The 26,988-nt window shown below is 41.0% G+C and overlaps 1 protein-coding gene across 1 annotated transcript in view; it reads right to left on the reverse strand.

Annotated features, from left to right (window-relative positions):
* The window catches only part of meis2a (Meis homeobox 2a), a 229,812-nt gene extending 206,337 nt beyond the window's left edge, over positions 1-23,475 (reverse strand). The window contains exon 1 of the mRNA XM_049596479.1: positions 23,325-23,475. The gene's annotated coding sequence lies outside the window, so the exon portion shown is untranslated. The remainder of the gene's footprint in view (positions 1-23,324) is intronic.
* Between the last annotated feature and the right edge of the window lie 3,513 nt (positions 23,476-26,988).

The following is a 26,988-nucleotide window of genomic DNA, read 5'->3' on the forward strand; positions in this document are numbered from 1 at the left end:
TACCACTTCATAAAGAAAATGATTAATTTGTTAATTCAGAAGATAATTAGCCAATTTATTGATAATGAATATAATTTAGTTGCAGTCCTAGAGGGGCCTTCCTGATAAACTGAAGAGCTAAATACAAAAGGAAGAGAAAATTATGTTTGCACACTATGTACACTAATGCAATGGATTTTTCATATCCAGGCAAACATTGCCTTTAATAATGTCTTACAACTCATTTATAAAGCATTACTTATTCATTTATTAACTATTAATAAAGCCATTAGTCCCACCTTTATAACCATATAACGAAGTAACAACATCTATACTTATACACCCTGTCTCTTTTAGGTAAACACTGTCGTTACGAAACATGTTCTCAATGACACAATAACATCTTACATAAACCCGACCTCAGACAATAGACCTCAAATGTCAGAAGTCAGCAATATGAAGATGCCATGTAACCAAGCCCTGATATGTCCTTCCCGTCTCTCTCTCTCCCACCCCGTCTGCTCCCACTGTGCATCAGAGGGGTGACCCCTGCCTCACCCCTGGCGCAGGGTGTGAGCTGGGTGTCCCAGTCAGACCTGTCCTGCTGAATGCCTTATGACAGGTTGTTTGTGAAACTCTTGTGTTCTGTTTGTTCCCTCTCCCCTCCCCTGTCCTTGCTGACAGTGTCCCCATTGTGACTCTGAAGGGCCCTGCTTTGTTTCACCCGCCTCGTTGGAGCCAGTGTTGGTCCAAAGAGAGCTCGCACACACCTCCGCTCATCCTGTGAGAGCATCTGTTGACTTACCTGCCCATTATTTAACTTTTCCTGCCTATTAATTAACTTTTCTGGATGGGTTTTTATGGCTTTTAATGTGCAGAGCGTATCATTTTGTTTAGTTTGTTACGCTAATATTAACATCTGATTTATTACAGGGAGTTCTATTCATATCTTATTCATATTTAATGCACAATAGTTTGGAAGTGGAGTGATTGTGCCACTAATTAAAGAAAAATATACTTAATATATGTTAATCTTGTTTGTCTGGTTGCATCTATTCAGCTGACAGCACCACTGCAGTCTAAGTTTATCAATTTATCAACACAAGAAATATTTGATTATTTTTTTCTGTAGTGATCAGGTCATGCGGGATATTCTCGCGTTGAATATGATAATACAATTCTTATTATTTATAAACAGTAGCATTTATGCAGTGTTTTCTGAGCATACCACAAAGCCTAATAAAGCACCATGTGCATAATTGATTTAAATTTGTGGTACAGCAAACAAGATCACATTGAACTTCTTTGGTTTTAATTGCAACATGTTCCTTTTTACACACACATAAAGTCAATGATTTGGGGGGAAAAGACATCAAATAAAAATACAATACAATCAAATCCAGCCTCACGTCTACATCCAGTCATCTACCTAATTTCCCCCCTTTTCCCTCCTTTCACCCCCCCATCCCCTGCTCCTAACATCAGCGGGGAGCGTGGCTAATTTACGAGCGTGGGCAATGCCAACATACTCTCTGAGGAGGGCCCGTTTTAACACCTCCAAATGCTGTAATGCATCCCAGCTGACCTTAATTATAAAAGCATGTGCCTCCCCAGTGCTTCCCCCACCCACTTTCTCTCCCCCCACCTCCCATATACAATCCACAAGGCCGGGGGTGTGAGCCAGTGTTCTTACCTGCAGAGAACAACACAGCAGCAGCCACCGTAGCAGCTCAATGTTAATAGTTGCATCCTGAGAGGAAATCAATAAAGCTATAAAGGGTGATATCACAGTGCGTCTGGGCCCCCACGCACACATCCTCCCCCTCTCACTCCCTCCCTCAGTGGGACCTGTTTATGAGGGGGTCTGGCGGTTAGTGGGAGCGACTGAAAGGTCAGTACTATGAGGTTTTGATCCAGGGATGAGACGCCCTCCTCGGGAGTGTGGGGTAAACGGCGGAGTGGGACCCCTGACTCATCTGGAGGAGAAGTGGATCTTTTAGAGGGCTTATAGCTGCTGTGTGTTGTCAAGGTACCAAAGCATTAGTGCCTGTAAAGGCCCATCGATGCCGCCTGGTTACGATCAGAGGAGAATCCCAGGAGGTAAAACGGGGCCTTGCTAAACTGCTGATGAACCGAGGGAGATATTAAAAGACCGACTCTCCCTCGTCTTCTGTCTGTATTGCAGATTTTTGCCCATAATATTGATATACGCACAGCACGGGGCTCTAGCATCATTGGGCTGATAAACTGCTCATACAATAGATAATCTTTTATGTACCTCCCGTGCACAGCACAAATATTATGACTATTAGTACATTAATTAACTCACTGGCCTGGGGGTCCTCTGCCCAGCCAAGGTTAAGAGCTTCTTTAATTAAAGATCAATACGGTTTTGCAGTATATTTCTACAGCACCAAAGGAGACATGGAGCTCTTTACTGTCTACATGTCAGAATGATATAGAAGTTCACGAGATATGTATAGACCAAGATTCAAAGTGCAAAATGAGAACATTTGCAAGTATAGAAGAGTGAGCTGATATATGTCAAAGTGCTGAAGTGATGGTGTGAAAGACGTATTAACACCATCTTTATGGATTGAGTTATGGTTGTAGCCTTAATGCGAGTTCACCTTTCTGCAGGTCTGAGCTCAATCCCGAACACACAAACCCATTAAGATCAGGGCTAATGGGTGCAGCAACAATGTCTAGCCAATCTTCCAGTCTTTGTTGACATTCGCCTGTCTGACATCACTTGCTAATACACCTGTGCACTGTGCAGAGGAGGTGAGCAGTGATGATGATGGTTGAGATCAAAGCACAAACCACTCTCCCAACTGCCATCCAGATGTGTACACCTTAGGATTTAGTCCTTGTTTGTGGAAGTAAAGATGGCAGGGCCCAAAGAGCACACCTTCACGCTCAAGGCTCCAAAGTTCCCCTCAGATCACCGTAATCCGCCTGGATTATGTTTGACAGGACGGCGATCCTCCTGCTGGTCTGCACCCCCGTCCGTTCCGGAATACAGTCCACAAAGGGTGGCTGCAGCCAAAACGCTAACCTCAGACCCAAACCAAGCACTAACCTGCCTCCGTCCACAAGGCGCTTTAGAACATAAGCCTTTTAACTGGTGTTGTCGTTTACCGACATTCTTGGTTTTTCAAATTCCACTTTCATTAAGTTTTTAGAGGCAAAAAATATAGAATTTTGAGTATCTTCAACAACTTGCTTTTATGTTTTATATATAAAACCTGAGCTTACCACTAGAAATTAAATGTTATATTGCATGTGTAGGCTACACACAATATAAATTAACATACAGTTAGGGCTGGGGAACATATTAACTATACTAGATGCATTGCAGCTTGTCCCACGTGGGATGTATAAAATGACTGTAATTCAAACATTGAGTATAAATTGTCATCTTTTTTTTTTTTAAGCCACCGGCTCAAAAACGATACGTCACACACTCCTCTGCCCATCCAGACTACCCTCTCCTGGGCAACAGTGTGTTTTTGTATCTGCAGGGCTCCAGACCCCAACCATTTAGTGTAGTTTTGCAACCATGGAGCACCAGTGTGACTTGCAAATGTTATTAATATATTAACTTCAAGATCTGTTAGTTTGTTTCCCGCTCACAGCGAATAAATCTTCATGTTTAACAGTGCTTTCACAGCTTTCCGCTAACTGCTAACAGCTAACGCTTCCGGTAAATAATCAGATTTTATTTAAGTTTATTATCAGAATACTTCATTTTTACTTTATCATAACGGTGCTTCAATTAACTTTATTATAACGGTGCTTTAATCAACTTTATAACAGTGCTTCATTTGACTTTATTATAATGGTGCATTATTTTACTTTATCATAACAGTGCTTTAACTTTATTATAACAGTACTACATTTAACTTTATTTTAACAGTGCTTTATTTGACTTTGCTTGATTTAACTGTATGATAAAGGCACTTTAATTAACTCCATTATAACAGTACTTCAATTAACTTTATTATGACAGTGCTTTATTTAAACTTTATCACAGCATTACTTCATTTAACTTTATTATAACTGTGCTTTATTGAACTTTATCATAACGGTGCTTTATTTAACTATACTAAAATTGTGCTTTATTTAATTTCACTAAAACTGTAATTTATCTTATCATAACAGTACTTTATTTAACTTTATTACAACAAATCTTTATTTAACTTTATTTTAACAATACTTTGTTTAATTTATTTACTGTAACTGTATTTCATTTTTATTATAAAAGTACCATTTTAAAACTTTATTGTAATGGTAATTTATTTAGTAGTTTAGCATTTTGGTAGTCTACATAGGTCAGAGGAGATAAAGATATATATTCTATACTGCAATATAGCCTAAAAATATTATTACAGGGCATATCGCCAGCCCTACATACAGTACAATAACTTAATCCACAACACAAAATAATTGATATATGTGTGTGTAAGACTTAAACAGGAAGATCATGTAATGGTTAGTTTATGTACAAATGTTGAGGTCAAACTTGATCCAAAGATCAAGTTTCTCTATGTCTCTTTGATAACTCACTGGCCCATTTGCAAAATACACTGTAGCTACCTATTCTCATGCATGGGGTGTTATGGACAAGACATTAGGGTTGTAACCAAAGGAGGACCAACATGATTCTGATTTATTACTCTGAGATACCCAGGGGAAGCCTTTCACAGACACACACAAACACACACAACCTCTCTCACACACACACTATAACAACTCCACTGGAGATGTGATGGATAAGGGAGACCTCTCTTATCAATGCTGGCCTGGCTCTGGCTCAGTCCACCTGGGTCTCTCTGGGCCTGTTGACCAGTCTCTCTCCAAACCCTGCTTCCTCTCCCTCCCACCTCTGCCCCCACACCCCTTTGCCACACAAGACTAAGACAGGTTAAACAGTTAAACACCAGCAAATCCAGCACTGCCCTGTGGGAAATTTGCTTCTAATCCCTAACTTATAGGCACAGAATCAAAGCCAAAAAGCCTGAGCAACAAATCTGATCCTCCCCCTAACAATCTTGGGCCTCTTGGGAGGGCAGGGAGAAGCTCCACAGACAAGGCTGAGATGGATAAATACCTAAATGATGAGACAGTCTGGGGACAGGGGAGTAGTGTCTGGCTATGGCCGTTCACCTCCAATTTGGCATCCGCGCAATGAAAGGCAATTGGGCGGCAGCCCCCACACAGCAGCCAGTCCTTATTATTATATGTTGAAGTGTGGCTTGGGCAATGATTAATGACAGTGTCAGGGCGAAAACAAAGCACAGCGCAAGTTATCTCCAATCCACCTGCTCCTGTGGCCCGATTGGAAGAGAATGGAAAAGAGTGCAGGCAGCACATGGCTTGATAATGGCAAAGAGAAGAGAATGGAAAGGAGAATGAAGAGGGGACAAAAAAAGGGAGAGGGTGGGATGGAGGGTATAGTGAAGGGGACTTACTGACCACAGCAAGGTGACAATAACTTCAAGGGACACACTACAGGAGTACACACACGGTGCTTACATACAGGAATTCACAAAGACCAGTGCCAAAGTCTGCGCACCATATGCTACAAATTCCATCTTTAATTCAAGATCAAAATAATTCCTAACAGCCCCACAGGGATTTATTCTTTGTGTCTTTACACTAACCAAATGCCAACTTGCAGGTAGTTTTCCATGTGAGGTGTGAACATGCAGCTTGTGGCTTGCCTCGGTGATTGATTTGACAGACAGAGTGGACTTTCATGGCGTCTGTGTTTGTTACATCCAGGCCCACTGTCCCCTGCTGTATTGGTGTTGACATTTATGAGACATGTCGGAGGGGGCCTGCTAGACCTCACTAATGAGAGAGCTGAGGCTGACAGGAGGTAGCACAGCCTGACACTGCCATCCAGAGGCCACTGTGGGTAACGCAGCTTTGGTACACTGGTCAATTACCATGTTTACACTTGTTCCACGTCTGTGATTGTTTGACGATTTACTACATTAGACTGCTTAGAGATTGTCAGAGACACTGCACTTAAACCAAGCTTGAAAAGAAAAAATATATAATAAACAAACAATTAACTTCTGATATCTTATACTTAAAAGGCCAGTGACACACCAGCTATGGTTTGGTGCACGTGGGCTCTCAGGTGTGTATGTGTTTACCGTGTGATCTGCCTTATTAATTATAACAATGAGTTTATGCCTGTGTGTGCACGATCTCATTGTCCCACGCAGCCCTCCAACAATGTGTGACAGCAATCGCAGGCACCACAGTAACTGTAAGAGGACATTGGCTGTCGAGTACAGCTGCCCTAGATAATGTCACGGTATGGTACAGTATCTTATTTATGCACACGACTCAGCTCTGAGTCACTGGAGACAACCTTTACTTGCCCATATATCTGAGTAGAAGGCAAAACTGCGATTGGTAACCTGCTCACATACAGAGAACCTGCATTATGACCAGAGCAATTAAGACACTGTCTGATATCTGGTGCCTTTCAACAAAGAATGAATGTAAGGCACAGTTATCTTTTCCACGTGTTTCAGGCCCCATCAGATCACAATGTCTGATTCTCACTGACAGTTAAAAAATGACCAAAAGAAATGTTTCTGAAACTACCAATTACACCTTTAAACTCTAACCACAGCAACAAACAACGCCAAAGAAGGAATACGTGAAAAATAGGGATTTTGGCCCCATTTTCTGTTCACACTGTTCTCAAAAGCTGCAAAAAACATTAAATAGTCTTATTTTGACCCATGTGAGGATCCAGAGTCTCTCTCCATTAAAACCAGGAAATGAAAGTGCACCACCCCTGGCTTCACTAATAAATGTCTCTGCACTTTCCAAAGAACGCCTTGCTGGAGGTACAATATACACCCTGGCAATCCTAAATCTGATGTTCCCCCCAAAATGATACACCAAAAACTTTTTTGTGTAAAAGCTCAACACTAACTTTTAAAAATGGTTGCCAGGCTGGCAGCCAGGAATCAGCTTTCGGCTGCTGAAACTGAAAATATGGTTGCCATTTTTGGTTACCTTATATGTTGAGTAATTAAGATACTATGCAGTTAAATGTCAACTTCAGCGAGAAAATGTCACGTTGAAGCTTTATTACAGTACGCGAACAAAACGCTTTGTATTCTGTGTTTGTAATCTGATACACTCTAAAACAGTGGCCTGTGCACACGCAAGAACGCAGCAAAGCACATGCAGCGTTGTCTGGTTCTGGTTTGCACTAACAGCAATATTTAAATATCACTTATGCAACAAATATTAAAAATGTATGCATGTATGTTTTGCTGTCCCTGTTTTAATATGTTAAAAAAGTGTCTGACCCTGATGACAACCAAAGGCCAAGACTTGGCTGCCAATTTCTCAAAATGGTTGCCAATGGCAACCTGTCAACCATTACTATCAAGCCCTGAAAGAATAATCTTAAGCGCTATATCGTAGACAGCTCAAATTGCTTGAGGTTTAGAACTGAAGCAGCCTCTTGGATGAGAGGTGAAACGTCTTCAAGGAACTCCAACAAGTCCAGTTGCCTACCATATAGTGCTTAAAATTACCATGACCTGGACGACTGAGAATCTTCACCAACACACCTGAAAAAGCTGATATACATGCAGGACCCTTCATACGCACACTTTTTTGCTGCTTGAATATCTACATTGATAAGTAATTCCCGGGGTTAAATTTATGTGACGAGAACTGCAGCTTCAAAACTTGAAATCTACTTGCTCAAAGTCAATGATTGCTTGCCTCAATACAAACTGTTTTATTCATTAGCAGTTGTCAAATAATAACAAAGACAAAAGTTACCTGTCATGACAAACAACCCCTTTTATCTGCCTCGCTCTTAAACTTGCCACAAACTGCGCAATATGCAGTTAAAGTTTAGCCTTCATCAACCAATGCCACCTAACTAAACTCCTGTTTCCAGGATAGCTGAAATGCTCGCTTGCGCTTCAGCTTACAAACTTTGTCATTACCCGCCACCATCTTCCCGCATGTGAAGATCGGCACTGCGCATGTGCAACTCTTAACAGAAATAAAAAAAGCAGCCAGATGGCTCATTCTTTAGCTACTTCCATCATCAACTCCAGAAAAAACAATGCCTTTAATCCTTTTTTTACCACTTGCACAATTGGACAAGTGAGTTCTTAAGACACTAGCCTGGTGGGGCATTTTACTTGCCCTGGGAAATTGGGAAATCCTTATTGTTGAACCCTGTAGAGATATGGGTCCCAAACAATAAGTAAGGTGTACCCTATGGAGCACATAGCCTGCTGCTTTTAAGGTCAGAGGTCAACTATAATTGCTATGACCTTTAGTAAACACAATAGGAGTAGCCAAATACAAGCGTCTGTCAAATTTAGGTATCCATCAAGAGCCCTTGAGAGGGGGCCCAGAATCCCAAAGGGTTCCCAAACACAACTCCCTCACTACACCTTTTTTGTCATGCAGCCTTGGGGTTCTAGCTACATGCAGGGTGTACCTAGTGTATACTGGCTTTTCAACCATTGAAATCTGTCACAAGACCTTGACCACATGCAAGGTGCAACAGCGAGCTATAAGTCAGCAGCCCTCACAAAAAGGCCAGACATTTCTAAACATCCACAAAACTGAGCCTTCTCTGTAAACAACCTGTCAATCATTTCCATTAAAAATGTTTTGTCATTTTTTTTGTGTGTGAACACTTGTTTTGAGACTCCTCCGACTGTATGCTTTATTTGACAGTTCCAATCATGTAACACTGCATCTTTCAGCTGTAGATGTGGCAAGGGTGTCTTCCCTGTGTAGTTTTTCCCGTAGCAGTGTAATCTGTGGAGGAAACAGTAGTGTTTTTTAATGAGAAGCCATGGTCTCCTCTTCTTCATAACAGCTCTTGTCTGTCTGTAGCACAGTGCAGCACAGCACAGCATGCTCCGCTGAAATGTGGTCTGTCTATGTGGGATTGCCGAGGCCCCTTTGAAGTGCTGAGCTGCGGCTGTTTCCTTTGTGTGTAACAACGCAAAAAATCAAACCTAAAACCAAAACACCCATAAGAATACCTGAAAGGGGTACAATATAAAGTGCCATATGTATATGATGCTTTACACATCTCTTCTTTGTTTCATCCCCTCCCCTCTGCCATGATTATGCATGTCTTCTGTGAAGAGCTGCACTGCGTCTGGAGAGCCCCTTGAATGGAAACTGTGAGGTACAGAGAGGCACATTAAAACCCTCTAAAGCTCTCAAACGAACAACCTAGGGACAAAACATGAATTCCATGCGGTTTCTCCCCTTGTAGTGGTGCGGCTCAGACAAGCTCACGTTTAGCACTGGCTGCCATCTCAGACAGTGGGTCCAGTGGGATGTGTAGCTATGTGTTTATCAGAGGATGAACTTCCTCTTTTAATGTGGCACGTTCTCCCCCATTCTCTCCTCCCTCCGTTCCTCTTCCCTTCCTCTCCCTTCCTCCTCCTCCTCCTCTTAGACTGTAGTTGAAGGTGAAGCACCCGAGTTCAGAGAGCGGGAGGATCAGCCGCCGCCTCAGTCTCACAGAGCTCTGCTCTTTGGGAGCTCAGGGTTTTGTCCCTGTGCAGACGCTGTGGCACACTTACAGCAGTGAGAATGTATGATGCTTTAATATAGGGTTTATATGAGCGTGGCCTACATAGTGTCTGTGTTTGGGAACCCAGAATATCATATTTGCAACTTGGAAATTACCTTGATTATTTTCACAGGGGAAATGAAATAATTAATGATAAAACAGGAAAGGGCCACTCACATGAACATAGAAATATGACAGCTGGCATCAATCTCCTGCTACAATCTAATAAACTTAATCTTACACACAGTTTAATCAACTAATCTGTGTTGTATGCCCTTTAGGAAAATACATTCTTAAATTGTTCCAGATTTTGACATTACCTGACCTTCTAAATTGCTCCTGCCTGATTATTTCCCTCAATCTTTCCCTAAAAGGAACAGTTCAGATTTTCTGAAGTCGGTTTGTATAAGGTACTTAATCGTTGGGAGGGATATAAAGGTCCACAAAATTCACATTTCAGTTGGATACGATACCACTGTGTCATGGTTCGGTACATTTTCGATACAGCAAAAAAAGTAGAAATGCCAGAGAAATGTCCTTGTTTTTTAAGAATTCAAATGTATGAAAATTAACGAACCATTTATGTCTGGTTGACATCGGCTCATTAAGGTCTGGTTAAAGCAAAATCAAAAATATTTCTCTCTAAACACATCATACATGTTAGAAAATGAACTGAGTAGTACTAAATTGTGGAGTAAGACCATTTAACTGTACTTTATTATTATTTATTATTTATTATTATTACAGCAAGTTTGCTACATCCCACGAGCTCTCTTAGCTCTTTAAGTCTGATAAATACATGAGTAAACATCTCTGTTAAATGCCACAGTCATATAAACACAAGCTAAACCGACACCACAAATCGGTGTGCTTAGTGCTAACATTAGCTGCTGTTAGCTGTTCAGAGGGTGTGTGCGCTACTGGCTTGGCTGCTACGGAAAGTCTGGCGCCATGCAGCGGCTCATGCTTCACCTTGTTGGTCATGTATGTTACCGTGATGCTGGGTTAGCTGCTAAGTAGAGTCTGTAGCTGTCAGTGTCTCGGTCTTTGGCTAGGTGTGTTTCTATCCACCACTCTCTTTCGCCATTGCCCTCATCATTGACAGTGAAACAGTGGCTCCAAAAGTCAGACCTATAGATTATCTGAGGATTTCTGGTCTGGCAATGGTGTAAGTAATCTTGCAATGAGCTAGCTTAGCGTAGCATGCCTCCCAGTGTGTCTCGCTGGAGTAGAGTTTTGGATTGAGGGTGGGAGGGTCAGACAGCATGTTGGCTGTTCTGTGTGGGCTGCCTTTAACTTGCTTGATAAACTAATATACAGGGCTCAAAAGGGTGACGTAGCGGAAGTGGAAAAACTGCGATGCATTGTGGGCTTTGCGAGCAATTGGAAAGTTGTTCACGCTTTGCAACGCTATGCTTGTGTTCTGTTGTTGTTGTTTTAGCATTTTAAAAGTAACTGTATCGTTTGAAAATGATGCAGTAATGTTAAAGTTGCTTACAGTGTTAATTTAGGGATATTGCTAGTGAAAAACAGATCAACATGGCTATATAATATGATATATTTGGATAGCAAAAACTGAAATAGAACTAGGGACAAATCTAACACAGCTGTGCAGTCAGGACTTTTAATCCCGTTTTTAAAAAAAGAAAAAAAAAAGTACACATCTTGATGTCACTAAAAACATTGTTTCTCAGTTGTCTCCGCAGGAGTAAACTTATCTAAATTGTGGTTAAGAAGTTAAAGTTAAAAATAAAGATAAACTCCATGTTGTGCCCAGCCATGTACGACGATGGAGAGTTAGAGATTTATGGTGTGAAAATGCCCTAATTCTGAAATAAATAACCGAGAAGCCCATACATATTTACCACATAAATGCAGAGTGGATTTCAGGCTCAAAATATTTTTTGTTTGAAATAAATTGGTCCAGCAGACACCAAGATATGTTAGTCAAAACCTGAGCAAGCAAACAGGCAGCACCGCACGGAGGTGGGACACAGTGAGGCTTGTAAAGTTTACATACCTCTGAAATGACGACGGTCTTCTCTTTAAGGTGTAAAATTCGGAGGTCCTGCACCCACCCAAAGTTTGCTTGCCCATGAGCCCTTAAAGATTTGGCATTCCTAAATTCGTCACCGGTATAATAACTTATACTGTTGACGAGATAGAGGACAAGCTCAGTTTCAGTCAACGGCGGCAGGGCTTTTAAATCCTGAGTCCAGTCTCCGTGCTCATACGGATCCACTCCACCTATTTTCTGGATTTTGTCAGGGTACTGAGCCTTTGGAACAGGGTCCAGCTTGTCTCGGTACCGCCCGACACACTTTTCCTTTGCCCGGTCCATTTAAATCTCTCGCTTCACGTCTCTCTCCGGCACAACGCAATGTAAACAAAACAATTTAACCGTAAAAATGGCGCTGGTTACACACAATGCACTGCGAAGTCATGTGCCCTTTTGAGCCCTATTGTGTGGTGGACCACATATAGTAGAATAAAGACAAGTTGCAGGCCATAGAAAATTCTTACGCAGGCCACACTTGGTCCCAGGGCCACACTTGGCCCCAGGGCCACACTTGGGGCGTGTCTGAACTAACCCTTTACAACAACAAGGTGACACAATAACAGAAACTAACTAACCAACTGAGGCAGCAGCAGACCAGCAACTCCAATGTTCTGCAAGGTAAAATTACTGTTTCTGTCAAAGGACTGTGGTGGCTTTGAAGGGAGCATAAACCCTAACCCTAACCCAGCTTCGGGGTCCTGTCAGACAGGGCTGTCTGGTAAAGCAGTGAAAATAGTGTTAACATAGTGTGCACTCAAAGTTAACATACTTTGTTATGATCAAGGTCTTAAAAAGCAGACAGTGTTAGCAAGCTAGCGCACTAGCAAGCTGATAAGTTGTACTTCCACATAAATTATGCAGGTAATATAAGGACGTCTCCATAACTGTTAATCAAGGACAATAAGCCAAATCCATGCTTGGCAAATGTGAGTTTTTACAATTCCTTATGATGATGAATCTTTCTTCATGTACAGTAAATAATTCAGTTCATATAAGCCAAACACACTCTGCTGAGCATCCAGCAGCAATTAGCCTAAATATCGAGATCCTATTTAACTGGAGACAAAAAATTTTTTCCTACTACACACAGGTCACATATAGTCATAATATAATGCAATCTATGCTATTGCTTCTGTGCCTTTCTGATCAAAAAGTAAAACATATCAGCTCTATGTTAACAAACAAAATGCTTTAAATCACAGAACATGAGATCTAATGTACTGTAAAACAGTGCTGCCTTACCACAACTGTCATGTTGAGCGGATAGGACTCAACTACAAAGCAATTAAATCCAGTATAAATGGCGCACTCTAGTGGACATTTTGCATCATTGCCACGATGGTACTATGCTCACCAATACATCAAGACGTTAGAGGAATCAACAGACTCTGGTACAAGTTCAGAAACAACGCAAGTACCTTGAGCGTGTTTGGTTTTTGTTATCCAACAGCATTACAAAAACCAGCTGTGGTTATTGTGGTCTTTGTAAAGCTGGATAAGTGGTGAAACAAAAAAAGTAAACAGGCAAGGGGCACCAGTTTACGATAGCTGCTGGGTCAGAGGTGCTACAACTATCAGTGGATGTCAAACCTTTTTAAAATATCCTCTTCTGAAAGGCAACTACACAAGCTGGTCAATTAAAATAAATACCACAAATGTAAGTCCTACCTTAACACCACCGAAATCTTTAGTTTAAATTCTACTTTTGTTCAAAAGCACATCACTGGTTTCAGAACAATAGCTGATCCCTGGGCGTTACACTGTGTCTGCACAGAATTTAGAGAAGGTCTAATGCAGAGGACAAATTCCTCCAAGGAGAGTGGTTAACTATTTTAAAAGAGGATCGTTACCTGAACATAAACGTAATATAAACATGAGACATGCTGAGACATATTCTATGCATATTCTATGCAGAGGCACTTGATTTTACACACTAAAGTTTGAAACAAAGAACGACAACACGACAAAAACTTCAGCATCCTCACTTTTGAAGCTTTCAAACTGCACAAAAAGAATTGCTCAGTACAATCACAGATCTAACGTATGTCAGCTTTAAGCCTTGATGCCGCAGGGGTAAACAAAACAATATTTGGGCCTCATAAAAATCCAAATCTGTCTTTTAGTGAACAAATAACTTGCCCATACAGAGTAATGCTGAAGCCAAACTTCTGCCACCCAGGTTGCATATTTGCATATCTTTTGGCAACCAAATTCTCCACCATCATTTAACTGAAATCACAACAACTCCTGATGCAGAAGTTGGAGGAATTTAATCCCTCCTACTTGTGATTACAGTTTTATTGTTGTTGTGAATAAACTGCCATCATGTTTGCTTTATGTCAATCTTAGGTGGTGTTGCGTGGTCAGCTGCAAGCACAAATACAGTGTTAAAGGAAACTAAACTGCAGGCACAGGTAGTCCTCATTCCACCCATCTAATATCTGTACTTCAGCATCAGTCAATAGGTAAGAACATAAGTTAGCCAGTTTCTCAATAGACATTTTTCACGGCAGACATTTTGATTTGTCAAAGTAGGAAAAACAAAGGTTAACAATGGCTCAGTTCCATTAAGTGTCCCAGTACAGTATTCAGTGAGCCAGCATGTACCATATCAGCCATCATACACGTTTTTAGATACACCTGTATTTTTTCTTCTATGACAAGTCAAAATGCCTGCTGTGAAAACACTTTTTTTTTTAATTTATTGTGGCTGTTTAGACAGCTGCTCAGGGCGAGTTGGGTGAAGCTATGCAGGAAACAGCATGACGTCACGAGAGCTGCTATGATTAGTCAATTAATCAATCAACAGAAAATGAATTGCCAACTATTATGAAAATCTGTTAATTATCTACATTTATGCTGATAAATCAATAATGAAAATAATCGCTAGTTGCAGCCCTAATTGTCATCTATTGGATCTATATACGTATATAAATCAATAGGTTATTTCCTTCTTTTAGCAAAATTCTAAATGACTGAGTTGGTTTGTTTTTCCCACCTGGACCTTTATGCTCTGCCATTTCTCCTCTAATCATCACGCTGTAACCTGTGACAGGCTGCTATGCTACCATAACTATTGCACATTTATGTTATTTAGGTTTTTTTTCGAGCCATGCGTGGCACGTAGGTTTACATTACCAAAGGTTTATGACAAAATCAGTTGACAACACCAACTCCTGTGTGCGCACGGCGAGAGAGCAGGGAGAGACGCTGTGCTGCTGCCAGAGGAGCTGCTGACTGATTTCCCTCTGAGCAGTAACTCACTAAAAGAGTCTGAGAAGTCCGAGGCTGTTCATAAAACATTCAGGACACCACAGTTTATTCCACACTACTGAAGCTGCTCCTCTTTTTAGAACTGCTGCGGAGTCTGTAATAATTTCTCTTTCAGCCATGCTTGTTGTTGCCACGGGTAACAGTATGATGTCAATATGTCAACAAGTCGAAATATCGAAAGCATCACGATATGAATTTTTACTAATTTAACTATTAAATGGAGAAACCTCTGTCCCTCCCTCTCTCCCTCCGTCCATCCGTCCGTCCGTCCATCTGTCTGTCTGTCATCATCCGTTTTCCTCCTCACTGCTTTGACCTACTTCTCTGAACTTGCACATAGGCTTTCATCTTGGTCATGTGCAGACAGCCACGATGCCGTTTTTGCATTTTTCCCACATTTCTACTGTTTATATTTGCGTTTTTGTCCACTACCCATTCATACTGTGAACACCATTAGCAGCGCGAGCTGCGCATGCGCGCTGGGACCACAGTTTGGCTGTGAAGCCTTTATCTCCAATACTTGTGGATCGAAACCTGTATGTGTGTACCTGCGTGCCCGCGCACGGGCGTACCTCCATGCCGTCAGCCAAAACTATGCTCCATGTATTTTGCCATAAAGCAAGTTTCTACAGTGTGCATCGTTTGTCTTACATTAATATTTATTACACAGTGCATTTACAGTGCTCTGATTTTGCATCCCCTCTAATATACTGTTTTTGATTTCTTGTTCCTCTCTACATAACACATCCCCAGGTATGGACTAGTATATTAAAAATTATACCAGTATTATCGTGAACAAGATGATATGGCACACCCCTATATGATATCCATTCTTTGTACAATGATATATTTGCTGATATCACAGTCTGATACAATATGATTTTGATGTGATGCAATTCAGAGGCCTGCTGTCGATATGAGACAATATTAGTAATCATCTTCACTGTCTTTTTCTTGGCTGCTTACCATTATCTGTCTGGTGCTAGGCTGCTAGCACTGTCCGAATGTTTAGGAAAGAGGTGTGCTTGGACGGAAATGGTGACAAAGATATACCATGGAAATTTCAAATTAAAGGCATATCTTGAAGATGACAATATGTAGCAATGTTTTCACTTTGCATCGATAATACTGGGTTTTTGATTATTGAATCATTACATCAATCCAGATCATTGTATCTTTCCATCTCTAGGGACTATAATAGTCTATTCCACAGGCTGCTGTTCAGTCAATCAGTATTTAAAAGTGGTATCTGTGTCAATAACATTATTGTGAAGTAAAAAAACCTGCAAACTACACCTCACTGTATGGCCAAGATTTAAAATTTGAACTAGATATCCTCAAAACAGATTCCTGTTTTTTATCTCTTGGGTTATTATTTTCAGACACTGCACATATTCTTCCTCCTGCAAACAGTTGCACAATCTGTAGTCAATATTCCATCATCTTCATTTTAAACTCTGTGCAGCTCTTTTAATTTCAAATAGATATATTTTACTTCTTTTTTGCAAATTACTATTTTATATTACGTTCATTCTGCGGAGTCCTAACCTCGGTAACCTCCAGCTAAAGTAAAGACCAAAAGGAAACCTGAGGATGAAAACAGAATGATGTTGATGTGGGCTGACTCAAACATCAAAGCGGACTCATGGATAACAGGCAGCATTTAAAAGTCTTTTCTGCACCTCCTCTATAAATAGTTCACCTGGTTACATTTTTCTCTGCACCTTTACTGAACGAAGATGTTGGGTAACTCTGCATCTGGCATCTTGCTCCTCGCCCTCCTTAACGCCAAGGTTATCAAGTTCAAAAGAATTTCACAGAGACTCACTCATCAAGCTGACAAAGTATACTTGGAACAAGCACACACAACTCTGCAGAGGAAGTTTGGATGTTCTCACCAAGTACTTGTTTGGCATAATGTTGATGCCAGATGTTGATGCGATGGACACATGTTTTGCCAAGATGCCACAGACTGACAGAGTTGACGGTGGAATCACAGTTCCTGCAGTGTGCATATGCATGTGTGGTTGCACATGGGATACACACTGTTGTGCTGCTTTCCAAGGTGGTGTGTTAAATGACAATGACACTCATCCCTTCGTGGTGACAGGATGAACGCATCACGATGATCAAAGCACTGGTGACACGCCTTGAGGAGACAGATGTGTGTTTTACGTGTTAGGGTGGGGGTCTGCTATCCAGAAAAAAATTCAAATAAAGTTTTTTTCCTCACTATCAATAAACATGTGTTTGTCTCTGATAAGGTCATCTCTCTCACACACACACTCTCTCCTCTCTTATTTGTATCTGTGTATTACTACTGTGTGTTGAGAGCTCTTTATATAATGCTGCAAATCTCAACTACACTGATTAATCTACAAAACATAAAAAGAAATCTTAAATCTTATCCATCGGTGCAAGACCAATAGCCTGGGCCTATCACTGTCATTAAGATCATTAAAGCAGCTACAGGGAATTTTCATTTTGTGTTGAGTTTGGCAGCCCCTGTTGATAAAAGTGGTGGTGTTTCCAAGAATGAAGGCTGTGTATTACTGCCTCATGTCATAAACACCTTGATCTGGCTAGTGCATGTATTTGTTTTGGAAGTGAGTGACAGAAAGACAGGTTAGCTTTGTTTTAGCCACGAACATATAGGCCTGTTCATATAGTGATGTAAAACCACATCTCGCAATGTATAACATAAATAAAATAGATATACAACACATTTGTCCAAGAGAAAAGGGCCAGTTCGGGATTAGTTTTGAATCCTTTCATATCCCGCAATTCTCTCGATCTGCTGAATAAGCTACCACAGCTGACTTGTGTTAACGCCTATGCTTTTTTTTCTTTCTGCTGACGTCAGAAAATAAATTCTCTAAAAGAAAAATCTCCTCCTGCTCCCTTCTAATGGCTAACATACAGCACTGGTCGCTGTGGAACTTTGCCTGGGAGAATTAAAACATGCAGTAGGCTCTTTCAGTCTGCCACCATGAACCGTCAGACCCGCAGATAGGCATTAGGAATAACTATATAGAAACAGTCAGTCTTCTCGCTGATGGTCTTGTTTGCTTATATGGGTCATACAGAAACATCAGTATTAAACTGAGACTGTTTAATAACCAGTTAAAAACTCCTTGTGCTGCTTTAAGGTAGTGATCAAATTATTTACGTTTATTTATATCAGGCCAATGTTACAACCAATGATGACACAGATGATGTCTGTGTTAAATTATTAAAATGTAAGCATACAGTAGAAACAACCTATCTTATGAGAGAGTAAGGAAATACATATTCCATGTGAGCATAAAAAGTGGCTTTGATAAGTTTTTATTTTGCATCCTCCTGGAGGACAGCAGCTAAATGATTGTTTTTTTTAATGGATTTCAACTAATTATATAGTCCTATTTTCATATTAAAAAAAAGAAACAGCTGTCTGAAAACATCCAGCATTACCAAGCAATAATATTGAAGCTATTTAACTAGTCATTTGTAGCTTGTGGGTGTCATGCTAGCTCCAAACATCTAACACAGAAATCTAAACTAATATCTAAAATAAATCTAACATAAAATTGGACACTTCCAGGAGCTGTTTTGTTATAAATTCATTTGCATTACTGATTATTTTATCAGTAGGTCAATATAGAAAACTCAGCTTTCTTCAGTCAAAGAAAAAATCATTTATTCCACTTAAAGGATAACTTCGGTATTTTTCAACCTGGGCCCTATTTCCCCATGTGTATGTGTGTGTATGATTCAAAGGTACAACTCGTTTTAAAATTGGTTCAGTGTTGAGGGAGGCGGATTCAGTCGGCAGCCGCGAGGTAGATGTGGGGGCAAATGCGTCCCGTATAAGTTTGCTCACTAAAAGTGCTTTTTTTCGCCACTAACCGGTTCAGATCGCCAGTGCTATCTCTGTAAATAGCATACTAAGCGTTTCCCTTACCCTTCACTTCCTGTGGGCTGTGTGTGACGTCATCTCGCGAGAGCTTTGCTTGTTGCCGGAAGAAAACAGAGGAGCCATGCTGAGCGCCGCACAGAGTGGCGCTGGTTGGCCCGGAGTACAGTTTTACTGCATCGGTATCATGGCTGCCTATTTACCCGATTTCAAGAATGAGGATGAGCCCTTTTATTACGATGGCCGCCCGTACTTATTTGAGCTCGAGAATATGGACGAGGAGCTCCTACAAATTGAAGAGCAGACGAGGATAGAGAGAGAGGGCCAACAAGCAGACAAGGGCGAAGCAGCGGCTGCACGAACGCGAATCTCTGAGGACTGGTGGTGCTCCTGTGGTTGCTGTGACTCCATGCCCACAGAGGAAGAATGTCTGTGTTGCAACGAGTGGGACCTGTTGCCCAATATTCACGGTCTCGAAGTGTCCTGGGATGATACAGAAACTGCCAAACGCTGTGTAACTATGTTCAAGGATTTCCCCCCTCTGATCAACAGGGCAGTGCTGGATACCTTTTTTCATGTGCCTAAAATAAATTGGAGGAGGCGGCCAAAACCACAGGGACCAAATGGTCAACTATCCATCAAGTAAGTATAACTAATATGTCTTTATACATGTAATACTGATACCTAGAATTGTTGTTTTCTTCCAGCAACAAGCAAAGCTCTCGCGAGATGACGTCATACACAGCCCACAGGAAGTGAAGGGTAAGGGAAACACTTAGTATGCTATTTACAGAGATAGCACTGGCGATCTGAACCGGTCAGTGGCGAAAAAAAGCACTTTTAATGCGCAAACTTATACGGGACGGCTGCCGGCTGCATCCGCCTCCCTCAATACTGAACCAATTTTAAAATGAGTTGTACCTATGAATCATATGCACACATACACATGGGGAAATAGGGCCCAGGTTGAAAAATACCTAAGTTATCCATTAACACAGAGAAAAGCTGCAAATCCTCACATGAAAGCCATTTACTAGATTGTTTAAGAAAAAGTGAGCTAAGTCAAATAAGCTTTTGACAATTGTCAGGTTATTCAATAAGACAGGATATGTCAGATAGAACTTTATCCCAAGGGAAAGTCTTGTGCCGCAGTTGCAGTAAAACACGCAGTATAGACTGCAACAACAAAGTATCAATAAATGTGCAAGTATAAGAATGTTAATAAACAGATCCAAAATCCAAAATACTGAAAATGCCAAAACATAAATAACCGGGGCAAACAGCAGGGTCATAAGTTGGTCACATTTCAAGTTGCTTGAGATTCATGTTGATCAACTAATCACACGCCAAAAGTCGCTATCACCTAAACTGACAGCCCAATTTCATTATGCCTTCTAGAAACTACAATTACACATTTCTGACCATACTAGATACAACACTGTGCTGGACACAACCCTGTCATGCTTATCAATTGCTAGCCTAAGCTAAGGTTACCAGTTGAGACTTGGTGTAACAATGCTATGCTACTATTAACAAACCAAAGACATGTGGGGCACTATCTTACAGCCAATGCAAAGCAGCACACAGCACAGCGGAAATGTCATTGCTAGTTTCAGACCGTTTCAGTCGTCATCACAGCTACAACCAAGGTGATACTTGCCATTTTGAAGTAGCAAACAGCAATATGCCACTGACCAACAAAATCTGGTCTCAAGTCAATGGGCCCTTCTTAAACGAACTAAAGCGCATGGTCTAAAATGGTCGTAAGTTCAATTCACTTTTATCTATATAGCCCAATATCACAAATCACAATCTGCCTCAGAGGGTTTTATAACATACAACACCCTCTGTCTTTGGACCCTCATATAACGAAAAACTCCCTCCACACAAAAACTTAAACAGGGAAAAATAAAATGGAAGAAGCCTCAGGAAGAGCGACTAAGGAGAGAATCCTCTACCCCCATGGAAAGACATGCAATAGATGTCATGTTTACAGAATCTACCTACATAACAAAATCACAGTACACACAATTCATGTGACAGTACAGCAAGGGCATTTAGACATGTCCAACTCCATTATGCTAGTTAGACGCCGCATAATCTGAGTGCAAAGTAAGGCGCAAGGGGCAAAGGGGTTGTATTTAGTTGCTTAATTCATCATTGCTGTGTTTTGGGCATGACATGAATTTACCAAATCAGTGTCATCTCCCATTACCTTTAAAAGCCAGGTGTGCCTGCACCTGCCGTATTGATATTTACACGGCAGATTCAGCAAATTGGAGAAGCACACAATTCCTGCTGAGAGCGACCATCACCTGCCAGGTAGGTATTTATGCTGAATGTGGGCAGTGATGGCTTGCTTTCTAGCTAATATTAGCTAGCTTGCTATTAAATACCATAAAATATGATATCATTGGTACATTTTCATTTTCTTACATTCCATACCTGACTCCTGACTCACTGCCAGCCAGGCAGCATCTCTCAAGTGGGGCACCTTGTATTTTTCATGGCCAATATCACAATATGAGCTGGCAACAATCAATGTCTTCTCCACACATAGAGTATTTTGTTAATGGTTGAGGCTGCGACTTCAGTGGTCAAAGTTCCCCAAAATTGAACTCCACGTGATGTGAAGATGCAAATGTTTTCTCTTTCTCTCTGAAATGAACTGACCTGGTGATTAAACCAATAGAAACACTGAATAAAGCAGTTTCACATTATAAAACAGTGTTTCCCTGAAGCTGCTTAGTATGTCAGAGACGGGCGCCTAATCTGTACTCACTTTTCTCTCGGATGACTGACACTCCAGACATTCAGGAGGTTTTTAGCAGGAGCTGAATTACCAGCAGAGGGTCCTTCTTCTCAAAAACAAATGGACTCGCTGATTTAACCCATTAAAAACACTGAATAAAGCAGTTCATTCCCCAAAATTCATGGTAAACTTTACCTGCTCAGGATGGTCTAGAACTGCTTTCTGAAGCAGATGAATGTAGCATAGATGTCTATCTGAAGTCTAACTGGATTAGACATATAGCGATAGTGAACTCTTTGTGAAGCTGGATCCAAAAGTAAAAATTACAGATCCTAAAAAGTAGCATGATTAGTAGCACAAGTAGACAAGCTTCAAATGGAACATCTGTCACCAGAAACTATTGGTTTTACCAACCAGACCAAGTAAAACTGTAGCAGCAGCATCTTTTGTGTGTTTCATTGCACTATGGGCAATGTATGGGCCCTGGATGTTTGCTGCTATCTCTGGGTTCATGCAAATTTGTTGCACTGACAGAGTGAAGTGAGTGAGTGAGAGGATATTGATTGTGACTGATATTCTGCTGGAGACTGTAAACTGGATTGCCCTATTTTGGGACAAATTAAGTTGTTTGAATTGAACTGAACTGAATTGAAAACTCAACAAGGCAGTGAATAAAGCAAGAATACATGTCAAAATCTGTGTTCCCCAACACTGCTGATTGCGGAGGGGCTATTAACTACAGAGGCCAATGCAAAAAGTGAATGGCTCTCTGGCTTGTCCATTCTGGGCTCCTGTATAAATATGGCAGATCTCTGCAGAGGAGGACCCGATCCCTAAGTAGATATAAAAAGCTGATTATAAGGTAACAAACACACTATGACTCTCATTTTCAGGTGATTATACACTACTATGTACACTGCACTATGATTATACACTGCCAGAACTGCCGGCACGTTGGTTAGCATTGTCACCTCACAGCAAGAGGGTTTTGGTTTGAACCCAGGGTGGGGGAGCCCCTCTGTGCCGAGCTTGTATGTTCTCCCAGTGTCAGTGTGGGTTTTCTCTGGGTGCTCCAGCTTCCTCCCACAGTCCAAAGACATGCAGGCTAATTGGTGACTCTAAATTGTCCGTAGGTGTGAATGTGAATGGTTGTCTGTCTCTATGTGTCAGCCCTGTGATAGTCTGGTGACCTGTCCAGGGTGTACCCTGTCACTCGCCCAGTGTTAGCTGGGATAGGCTCCAGCCCCCTGCGACCCCTAACAGGATAAGCGGTTACGGAAAATGAATGAATGAATGAATTAATATACACTAAAGAAAACTAACTTATTATATCCCATGTCTGCCACTATATCATCCTACACACTGGAATTAGAGACACAGCTCTGATTGGTTCAGTTCAGGTTACGCCCAAAACAAGCCCATATTGATTAAGCTACTGAATACAACCCTTTACTATATGCCCCTTACTTTGCCTAGGATTTAATAAGCAAAGTGAACAGGCCCTAAAGACATGCACCTAGATGTGCACCAGAGACCAGCAGGGTGTCCAGAGAGGCAGGGCTTAAATTGCTTAGAAAAGCCTGACTTCAGTTAGCCTATCAAACTGAACCAGGATTAAACCACTTCATAAAACCAAACAAGTGGACACCACGGCGGGTGCAGCATGTACAACCATGACGGACACATCTTATACAGTCAACTTCAGAGTACCATTGAGGAAGACACACGTTACAAAGAAGTAGGTGTAACCAATTAAACTTACCTTAGCCGCGTCTGGTCTTGCTAGCTAGCATCTTCTTCGTGTGCTGACGGCTTTTCGAGGAATAAAACCCAACTTCTCCAGCTTGGAAACTTCTTTCATCATAGTGTCTTTATTTTTCCCTGTTTTAAACACCACATTTTAATTAAAGTTCCGTTTTTTGACCAATAATTCCCATCATTTTTAGCCAGCTTCACTGGATGCACTTGTTGGACGTGCCGTTGCTTGGTGTGCGTTTGATTTGTGCCACTGAACGTGTCCGCCGGGCGGTGCTGTGAATTATTTATGAATAAAGTTGAGGTAGTCGTGACTTTTGTCTAAACCCAATATCTCTAAACCCAACTTCAACCATTATCCACAATTTTTACGTCATAGACTTGACTGTATGGTTCAGAAAATGTCCCTACCTGTGCGCAACTCGGTGAGAACGTGTAAATCCACCTGTGTACCCTTAATAAAGAGGGGCACGTGACGCGGAAGTCGGACGGTTGTATGGTTTTGGGGCTCGTGCAGGTTGATCTGTTGCAACAAGATTATAAGTGACACCGTTAGCTGCAATTGTACTGTAGGGAATGAAAAAATAAAGTGGACATATTCCAGTGGTGAAGAGAGACAGAAGATGAAGACACAAATCACATCTTTGCTAGTTGGGCCTAAGGGACACACACTGCCTACTGGTGGGGAAGCTGGGAACAGCCTTTATTTATTTCTATTTATTTATTTATTTATTTATTTATTTATTTACAATGAGTTCACAGGTGTAACTAATAACTATAATGGGCGCATACCAGTCCAAGTGTATACCAGTGCCAGGGCTCTGTTACTGCACATGCTGGTATCATTAATGTTATTAGTCACGCCTGTGGTTTTCCTCCATAAGTCAAAATGTATGCCCTGAAATAGTTCTGTTACTAGGATTTAAAAACAAAGCTGAGGGCTGTACATGGACACATAAACGTGCTGCATTTAAAAAGCCTATGATATAAAATCAACGTATTCACAGCTTGCTATACACACAGGTGCAGTCATTTAATTCAAGAGTTAAAGACCAAATGTTCTGCACCTTGTCAGATAAAAAAGGAGAAATATGGAATCTATTAAAGGGTGTTTCAATACAGCTTAAACATATATTTTTTTTAACATTATCCAAACCACGAGTGTGGTGCAGAAGCCAACTTTACGGGCCCGTGATAGAGAAAATACCTGCAACAGCAATATCAACAATGATAGTAATGTTGGTGGAGTTTGAGTCCAGGAATCGTGCTCTTTTAAAGATATGAAAGCATGAGCGCAAAAATGTTGTGGATTGCAAGTTTGCAGACATGTGGAAAATGAAGACTAAATTACATATTGTCCACATTAATGAGAGAAAATCTGATGTTGTTGATGACCTGTCTGAGTCTGCTACAAGAACACGAGTTGATAAATGTTTTAAATTGATATAAATTCATATAATTACGCCACAGTTGTGGATGGGAAACTATGCAAAAACAATGAAGCTGGGAATATATGTCTTTCTGTTACAGAACTTTACTATATTTCTATTTATTTATCTCTATTTCTATCTTTCTGGAGTGTCAGCCTTTGTTTTCACCTTCAAAACAGTGGTTTGGATAATATAGTTGCCCATACATTTTTTTTAGATGTTTAACAGAAAGCTCATCCACATATACAGAATTACAGGGCTGGATGTACTTTTTCAAATTTGTCTGGACCACTTCAAATCAAAAACAGGCTTATTTAAGGTGAAAGGGTGAAATTAAGAGACAGCCCAAACTGCTGGAAGTGTGGGGTGAGTGTGGGCACACACTGGTCCTGCCCTGTTGCACAAATATTCTGGTCTGCCATACATGAGAGTATCAAAATGATCTTTAAATTAGACATCCCATTTTGCTCAGGCTTGGTTATCCTAGGCGATCCTGTCCCTCTAAACAGTTGCCTGCACCCCAGGCAGACATATTAATCAGGTGGAGAAATAGTATACTAAGTGGGTGAATTACATCTCCTTCATTAAAGGTCCTTGATGTAACTATATGATAACATACTGGCACAAATCTTTAAAAATTATTTAGAAATGTGTCATGTGACATCCAGTTATTTTCACATCTGCCAATGATTATTTGATTCATTTATTTATTTGTTTTTATTTATCTTGTACCCTATTTTTTACAGATTTATATGGCCATATGATGCATTCCATTTTATGCTGTTTTTTTCTGTTTAAAAGAAAACAAAATAAATTACTGATTATTAAAAAAACATAAGAACCTATAAGGATATTATCAGCCCTATTTTGCTGCCCCACCAGAGTGCAGGTTGATAAAGAAAAAGGCATCATTCATTCTTTGGGCAGGGACCAGTTTCTTGAACAGTATGTCATCAGCCACAAGGGGGAGCTAACCACACTTATTTCCCCAAAACATGTCAGCTGCGTGTTGTTTTTGGAGATACAGTAGATAAGAACCTTTTGTTGAATTGGTTCCTGTGTTGTGGCCCATTTCCCACTTGTCTTGACTGTGGGCTGCCATGAATATTTGTTGTGTCAAATCATGCACTCCAACCCTGAACCAATGCAAAATAATCAGATTAGTAGAAATTATAGTTTTACAGTACATTGCAACACCTTTTGACCTAACCTCTCTTTGGTCTTGGGCATGACTCAGCCTCTACTTGGCCTCCTTCTAGAGAAGAGCTTGACTGAAACAGTGCCGATCACAGGCTTGTGCTTGAGCATTACATTTAGTTGCACGATAAACAACATTTACCACCTTCACCCACTTGATGGCAGCACAGACCAAAAAGAAAGCCCTGACAATGAAGCGGTTCAAATTTCACCTAGCAACAGAGCTGCTGCTTGTTCATTCACACACCTACATGGTTACACGTGATGCCCTTCCACTTTCACATGTACAAACAATCCATCACAAGTACATGCAAGCACCCCAGCTCAGGTACATATAGGCTGATACATAAAACCGTATTCATCTGCAAACACTGACACGTTTATGCAGATAAACAGCAGGCCTCTGCATGTGTAAACAATAAACAATGGAATTTTAAACAAGTGAAAATCATTATAGATGAATAGAAGAAGCAGCAGAGCTAGGAAGAAGCTGTGGCCATGTGACACCCAAGCTCTGTCATACAGCCCAGTGCTACTGTCAGCCCACATAAAGCCACTTCCAGTGTGAATGGAAACGTTTTGATTTGGCTTTCAGGCCACGGTCAGAGTCAATGCAACAGGCTCTAATAGTAGAATTACTCCCACCGCTTTTACCCCTCCGTCTCCCACTTCCCTCCATTCACTCTCGACCACGTCCCCTTTTTTCTCTCCTCCCTTCTCCTCTGTATTCTCAGTTCCTCTCCTCATTCCAAACAAACATACAGACCCTGTTTATTTGCCCCATTTGAGGAAAACAGTCCAGAGATCCTGGCGCGAGATCAAAAAAGCGATGCAAAAATCAATTGGCTCTGCAAGTCTCAAGACTGCCATGCAGTAAATTGGCTCTGAATGACGGCACTATGTGGACCGTCTTCTTCTCTTTCTCTTTTTTTTCATAGCTCCTCTTTTAGAAAAATAAAAGCAAACTTTTGGTGGATTTAGAGTGACCAACTGCTGTCTTCCTTTCTCTGAAATCATGTCAAGGGACTTTTGACTGAGAGCATG

The sequence above is a fragment of the Epinephelus fuscoguttatus genome, linkage group LG14 (assembly GCF_011397635.1).
Source record: "Epinephelus fuscoguttatus linkage group LG14, E.fuscoguttatus.final_Chr_v1".
NCBI classification, from domain to species: domain Eukaryota; kingdom Metazoa; phylum Chordata; class Actinopteri; order Perciformes; family Serranidae; genus Epinephelus; species Epinephelus fuscoguttatus.